Raw genomic sequence first — 7,149 nt, forward strand, 5'->3', positions numbered from 1 at the left:
TACCGGTACCTCTAAGGGTTGTAGCTTACCATACGGCATTTGATGATCGGCTTTCACTTGAAGGCAAGTGAGACATTTATGAACGTACTTTACTATATCTCTCTTCATTCCAGGCCACCAATTGTCTTTCCTTAGATCCCTATACATTTTCGTAGCACCGGGGTGAATCGAATACTTAGATTTGTTAGCTAAGTCAAGGAGCTCACTTCTAACACCACTTTATAAAGGTACCCAAATTCTTCCATATCTAAGCCTTAGACCACGGGAATCTACTATAAAATCATTAACTTGCCCTTTGATCCTTTCTTTCCTCACATTTTCGAGGGTTAATGCTTCATCTTGTGCTACTCAGATACTATTGAATATTTGTGGTGATATTACCATGACCAAACTAGTTAATTTAATCGATTGATGACTCGTCTTCCTACTAAGAGCATCCGCCACCACATTAGCCTTCCCGGGGTGATACAAAATTTCACAATCATAATCTTTCACCAAGTCGAGCCCTCTCCTTTGCCTATCATTCAAATCTCTTTGATCGAACAAATACTTTAAGTTTTTATGATCGGTATAAATAGAGAACTTAACACCATAAAGATAATGACGCCATATTTTCAAAGCCAAAACCACGGCCGTTAATTCTAAATCATGGGTGGGATAACGTTTTTCATGTACCTTCAATTGTCGGGAAGCATAAGCTATGACCTTCCCATTTTGCATTAGCACACACCCCAAACCTTTCTTAGAAGCATCGCAATAAACCGTCATATTCTCATTCCCTTCCGGTAAAACTAGTATAAGAGCTTGAACAAGTTTCTCCTTAAGGAGTTGAAATGCTTGTTCTTGCTTTTCTTCCCATCTCCATGGCACATTCTTACGGGTCAAAGTTGTGAGTGGGGTGGCTATCCTAGAAAAATCTTGTATAAACTGTCGATAATACCCCACTAATACTAGAAAACTCCTAACTTCGGTGGGATTCATAGGCGGTTCCCATCTCATTATCGCTTCAATCTTCGTCGGATCAACACAAATACCCTTCTTATTAATGACATGTCCTAAAAATTGAACTTCACGAAGCCAAAATTCGCACTTAGAGAACTTTGCAAACAACTTTTCTCTCCTTAAAGTTTCTAACACTTGTCGTAAATGCACCGCATGTTCCTCTTCCCCTTTAGAATACACCAAAATGTCGTCAATGAATACTATCACAAACCTATCGAGCATTGGTCGACAAACTCTATTCATCAAATCATAAACGCGGCTGGAGCATTAGTTAGCCCAAAAGGCATAACCACGAATTCATAATGACCATACCTCGTGCGAAAAGCCATTTTAGGGATATCTTCTTCTTTCACCTTTAATTGATGATAACCCGATCTTAGATCTATTTCTGAAAAGAAACATGCTCCTTGTAATTGATCAAACAAATCATCTATCCTCAGCAATGGATATTTATGCTTAATAGTGACCTTATTCAATTCACGATAATCTATACACATTCTCATTGTTCCATCCTTTATTTTTACAAACAAAACCGGAGCTCCCCAAGGTGAACTACTAGGACGTATAAAACCTTTATCTATCAAATCTTGTAGTTGAGTCATCATTTCCCTCATTTTCGATGGAGCTAGGCTATAAGGTGCTTTGGCAATTGGTGTGGCTCCGGGAATCAACTCTATTCTAAACTCTACTTCTCGTTCGGGAGGGACACCGGGCAATTCATCCGGAAACACATTCAGAAACTCATTAACTATCGGTACATCACCTATCCCAACAACCTTCTTTGAATCATCTACCACATGTGCCAAAAACGTACAACACCCATGGGACAAAAATCATTTAGCTTTAGCATATGTGCATATAGGAATAGCATGTCTAGCCCGTTCCCCATAAATCCAAATAACCTTTCCACTTGGTGATTGAACTAACACAATTTTCTTACGACATAGTATTATTCCTTCATTGTCATCTAGCCAATCCATGCCTACAATTACTTGAAATTTTCCCATATGCATGGGTATCAAATCTATAACAAACTTCTCATCGTCCAAAATAATTTCACATCCTTTAATAACACTATACACCATAACAGTTTTATTGTCAGCTATCTCAACCTCTAAAGGATGCTCTAACATACTTGGGGTCATATCAAAATGTTTACAAAAAGAATAAGAAACGAATGACCGCGTAGCACCAGAATCAAACAAAACATGCGCAGGTAAAGAGTTTACAATAAAGGTACCTGACACCACATTTTGGGATTCCTTTGCTTCGTGAGCGGTAATCTGATGAGCTCGGGCTCTTGGTCGGCTATCACTTGTCTTTGGTTCCGTTTTAACTTCCTTTTTAACACCACCACTCGCCAAATCTTTCTTATACTCTGGACATTCGGCTTGAAAGTGACCCTTTTTAAAACAATAATAACACTGTTTTCCCTTCTTAGGACATTCGGCGGCTCTATGACCCTGCTTCCCACATGAATAATAATCGGTAGTACCCGCTTTACACTCGTCCGCATGAATCTTACCACACCTATTACACGTCTTCCCTTCTTTACCACCGCTCTTTCCCGGCGTGAAACCCCCTTTTGATTTGTGCTGCGATTCGAAATTAAACTTACCTTTCTTCGGGCTCATACTTTGCATTGACTTTGAATATTGATCTAACTTTCGTTTAAAAGCAGCTTTCTTCTTAAGTTCGTGGTCCCTCACAAGGGCCCTATTCATCATCTCGGCTAATGTCTTATACGTGCCCTTATCAATAAACTCACTTATTTCAGGGTTTAACTTTTCATGATAGTGATCCATCATCAACTTAGGACTTGAAACAAAGTCCTGGCAAAAACGAGACTTATCATTAAACTCGGCATTAAACTCAGTCACTGATTTACTCCCATGTTCAATATTCATGAATTCGGACTTTAATCGGCTAACCTCAGCGGGTGGAGCAAATTGATCCATAAACATCTCACGAAACTTTTCCCATGGAAAACTTGTTGCCATCTCCCGCCCATGTGACTTAACTATGAAATTCCACCATTCATAACCACTTCCTTTCATTTGGTGTGCCGCGTAAATTACCTTTAAGTGTTCGGGGCATTCACACAACATGAAAGTTTCCTCTAACTCGTCGATCCACCTTTGACTAACAATCGGATCAACCTTACCATGAAATTCCGGTGGATGGCAATTTGCAAAATTTTTGTACTCAAAGCGTTCGTCCTTCTTTTTCGGGGCTTCTACTTCATCTTGCCTTACCCCACTTCCCCCTTCTCCTATTAACATAGGATTATTAGTCATAAGAGTCTTTAACTTTTCATCTAATTGATCATTAATCAATGTCTTTATCTTCTCTAGAAGGGTTGGGGTGTATCGCACCAAAGCTTGCCCTACTTGCCCCGAGATATCGTTTGCCATGGTAACTTCATCGGATTCAGATTGTGAGCCTTCAACAGACTCCATTGACGGGGTGTGGACGTACTCATCGTCCCCATCATCACCTCTATTGGGAGATACAATAGCCATTCTGAAACAATATATATAATTCATTAGTTCAAACTCATGTATCAACAATTTATCATAACTTAAAAGACCGAAAGAATTTCCAACTCACTTCACCATGATCATAGTAAATATTCATGCATACTAAAATGATGTAATGGCAATGGCCGGTCGTCATTACACCATCGTATTACGCACTTAATCCATTATGACTCATGGTTAATGAGCATTAAACTCTTTGTTCGGGTTATCCACAATCTTAGTATCACACTATAAATCTCGTCAACAAACTTTATCCTATGGAGCATGGCATAATCCTTTAAACTCGTCTATCATGCAAGTCCTAAACCGCTTATCCTATATTAACGATGGTTTAAGCCTAGATAATCCCTATAGTAGATTATCCAAGTCCCTTAAACCATAGCTCTGATACCAACTTTTCACGCCTTGAAACGATAAACATTTTTTTTTAAAACAGGTGTCTGTCCAGACCAAGTGGTATGCCGCGGCGCGGCAAGCCTTGGTCGCGGCGCGAAATTTCAAAGGAAATTATTCCTGCTTAACAGCCCTTCTGTATTTGAAATGTTTGATATGTCGCGACGCGACATGACATGTAGTGTCGCGGCACGACCTTACACGGTTGCTGGTACTGAGCTGCAACATGTTACAAAAACCACAATTTTTACCATTTCATCATGATCCAACATATTTTTGACAACATAATACATAACAAGCTTAATTAAAACAGTTTCATACATCATTAAACACTTCGAAAATCCTTTAATCATAAGCAACGCTTTTACACAACTTAAACATAACATTTGGTCCCACTCTTTCAAAAGTAACATAGTTTATAAATTCAAAAGACTTGGCGTTGATAAGCGGTACCATTAGAGCATGATTCAAAATAGAGACTTGCATTACCACTTACTAAAACCCAAAGCTCCGCTATATTTACATAGGCTCCTTACCTTCCCGGTGTCCTTTCGTTCCTATAAAAACATAAAACAACATGGGGGTAAGCTTTTACGCTTAGTGAGTTATAGGCGAATAATAAAGCATACAATATTGGGCATAATCATTATATCACTTTATCTTTCCAACCAAATGGTTGCTTACTTACTTTCGGACCTGACCCATTACTTACCATAGGCATAACTTACTAAGGCCAACCCTAGTAATCATGTCTAAGCTAAACACAACCATAGACATACACATATGCCTAAACTACCTTAATCACATTGCATTCATACATATGTACATAGACACCCAAAGTGTCTAAGCTAAGTCATACCATAGACAAGGGTTACTAAGCAAGCTTATTAACCTTGCCTAAGCTAATCATTAACCATAGATACAACTATTAGGTGAACCTAATAATTCTATCTAAGCTACTCATCTCGTGCACTTAGTTGTTGCTCTCTTGCACGGATGCAATCCGAGAACACTAAGTCACTCTTGACCCGCCCAATTTACCTCCTATAAACTCACCTTGTTTAAATGAGGTTCCTTGATCACTTGAAGCTCCTATGCCTTGATTAGCACCTATACATGAGCTAATTTCATCAATAACATAACTCAACGAAATCACAACTTTCAATAGCTTACAACACTTTCATACACTTACACATTGACTTAATCCCCTTTTTACTCCAACATTCACATGAACACTTATATTCATAACATGTTTATCTTATCTTTTCCAATATAACAACATTATCATACAAACATCATTTCCTTAATTACACAATTTCTCTAGTTCCTCTCTTACAAACATGACTTGTAACTCTTTCAAGCATCAAAAGTGCATAAACCCATTTCAACTACTAACATTCTTAAAATTATCATACATCCAAATATCATTACTTACAATAATAATAACAATTCATATATATAAACTTTCTCCTTTACAAGTTTAACTAAATCTCATAACATTTTCATTGAGGCATTTCATCAAACACCTAGTGTGCATGACTTGATTCTAAGCTATACATAACATCTAATTCATCATAATCACAACATACACTCAAAATGCAAGTTCATACATGAACTTACTTCCATTATCAATTACAAATTCGTTTTTAATCATACAAGTGTGCACATTTTCAACATACAACTACTTTTAAGCTTTAGATTCATCCAAAACACCCAAATTCTAGTGATACTTAGATATAAAAGTTGATACCTTGTCTTTAGGGATTTAAGAACCCTAATGTTCACAAATGGAGAAGAAATTGAAGAATTAAAACTTGCTATGATGATTAGAGCACACTAGATTTCTTTAATTTCCACTTGCATGTACAAAATCCTTTCAATTGAAGATTTCTTCTTCTCTTCTTGTTTGGGTCGACACACACACAAGCACACACTAAGTTCCTGTATTTTTTTTTTTTGCAACTAATAATGATTTTCCAGCATTTTACTCTTTTAATTGATTTAACTTTGCCTCATTTGGACTTTCTACCCTCCCACCAAAACCATAATAAGGGAGGTCCTTAAATTAACTTTGCATCACTAGTCCCCTGTCAACTTAACTAACAAACTTTAAATATTAACCACTTATAATACAAAATAGCACCAACAATATATATGTACATATTAAATTACATAAAATATTACCTTAAATAATTGGGATGTTACAACATCAAGTTTCTCACTCACTCTCATTATCAGCTTTTCCACTTGATCCACATGCAAATGACCTCAATATCCCTTCCAGTAGCTTCTTTAGCTTCGATTGTTTCCTTGTGCACTTGATTGAACTTTCGTAAATGAGATCAAGTTTACCACCAACATCCAAGTTGCTCACGGGATCAGCAGTTGCTTCTTCATCACTGTCTGAGATTTCGATTGCCCTTCTGATTGGCTTACTCGGTCCAGCTTCATTATCATTTTTCCTCTTCTTTGAAGATGAAGATTTTGAGAGTCCTCCCTTTTTAATGTAATCATGAGTGGGTCGAAGAGAATTAGGGTGAGTGATTTTAAGGTGCTCGAACATTCTGTTAAGGTGCATTACATAATATAGTCCTCGAGTGGTTTCAGTGATGAGATTGCTCATTCTTGAAGCCATGAGAAAAGCCATGTTAACAGATATCTTCTTTTCTAGGCACCATAGCAAGGTAAGTTGAGTGGCATGAATATTGGAGTGATTTCCGGCTTTACATTACACGTTATGGCTGATCACATGACTTCATAGTTTATACTTAAGCTTTAGATGTCTTCCCAATACTCCTTTTAAGGCAATTTCCTCTCGTAGAATGCTTTCCTAGCATAACAGATCAAGAACTTCTTATTCGTTAAGAAATTTTGGAAGGTTACTTATGTCATGATAACGGCTGTAGAATTCTTCACCCACAGATGGTACTCCCATTATTTCACCAAAGTCCTGAAGAGAGTATGAGTGACGTTTGTTAAGAAGATAGAAAGTGATCACTCCGTTCTCTAAATTAAAATTTGTGGAGAATTCTCAGATGAGGGTTGGATAAATTGGTCCATCGATAGTAAGAAAAGACTCCCACTTGAGTGCGGAGAAAGCGGCCATAAGCTTGGGTAGTTGACTGTAGGCAACCCTTCTTCCTTCAACAATAGTCCTGTCACTAAGAAATTGGATGTTGTACTTAAGTTTGGCATTCAGCATTTTCGGAGGATC

The sequence above is a fragment of the Rutidosis leptorrhynchoides genome, chromosome 11 (genome assembly GCF_046630445.1).
Source record: "Rutidosis leptorrhynchoides isolate AG116_Rl617_1_P2 chromosome 11, CSIRO_AGI_Rlap_v1, whole genome shotgun sequence".
NCBI lineage: Eukaryota > Viridiplantae > Streptophyta > Magnoliopsida > Asterales > Asteraceae > Rutidosis > Rutidosis leptorrhynchoides.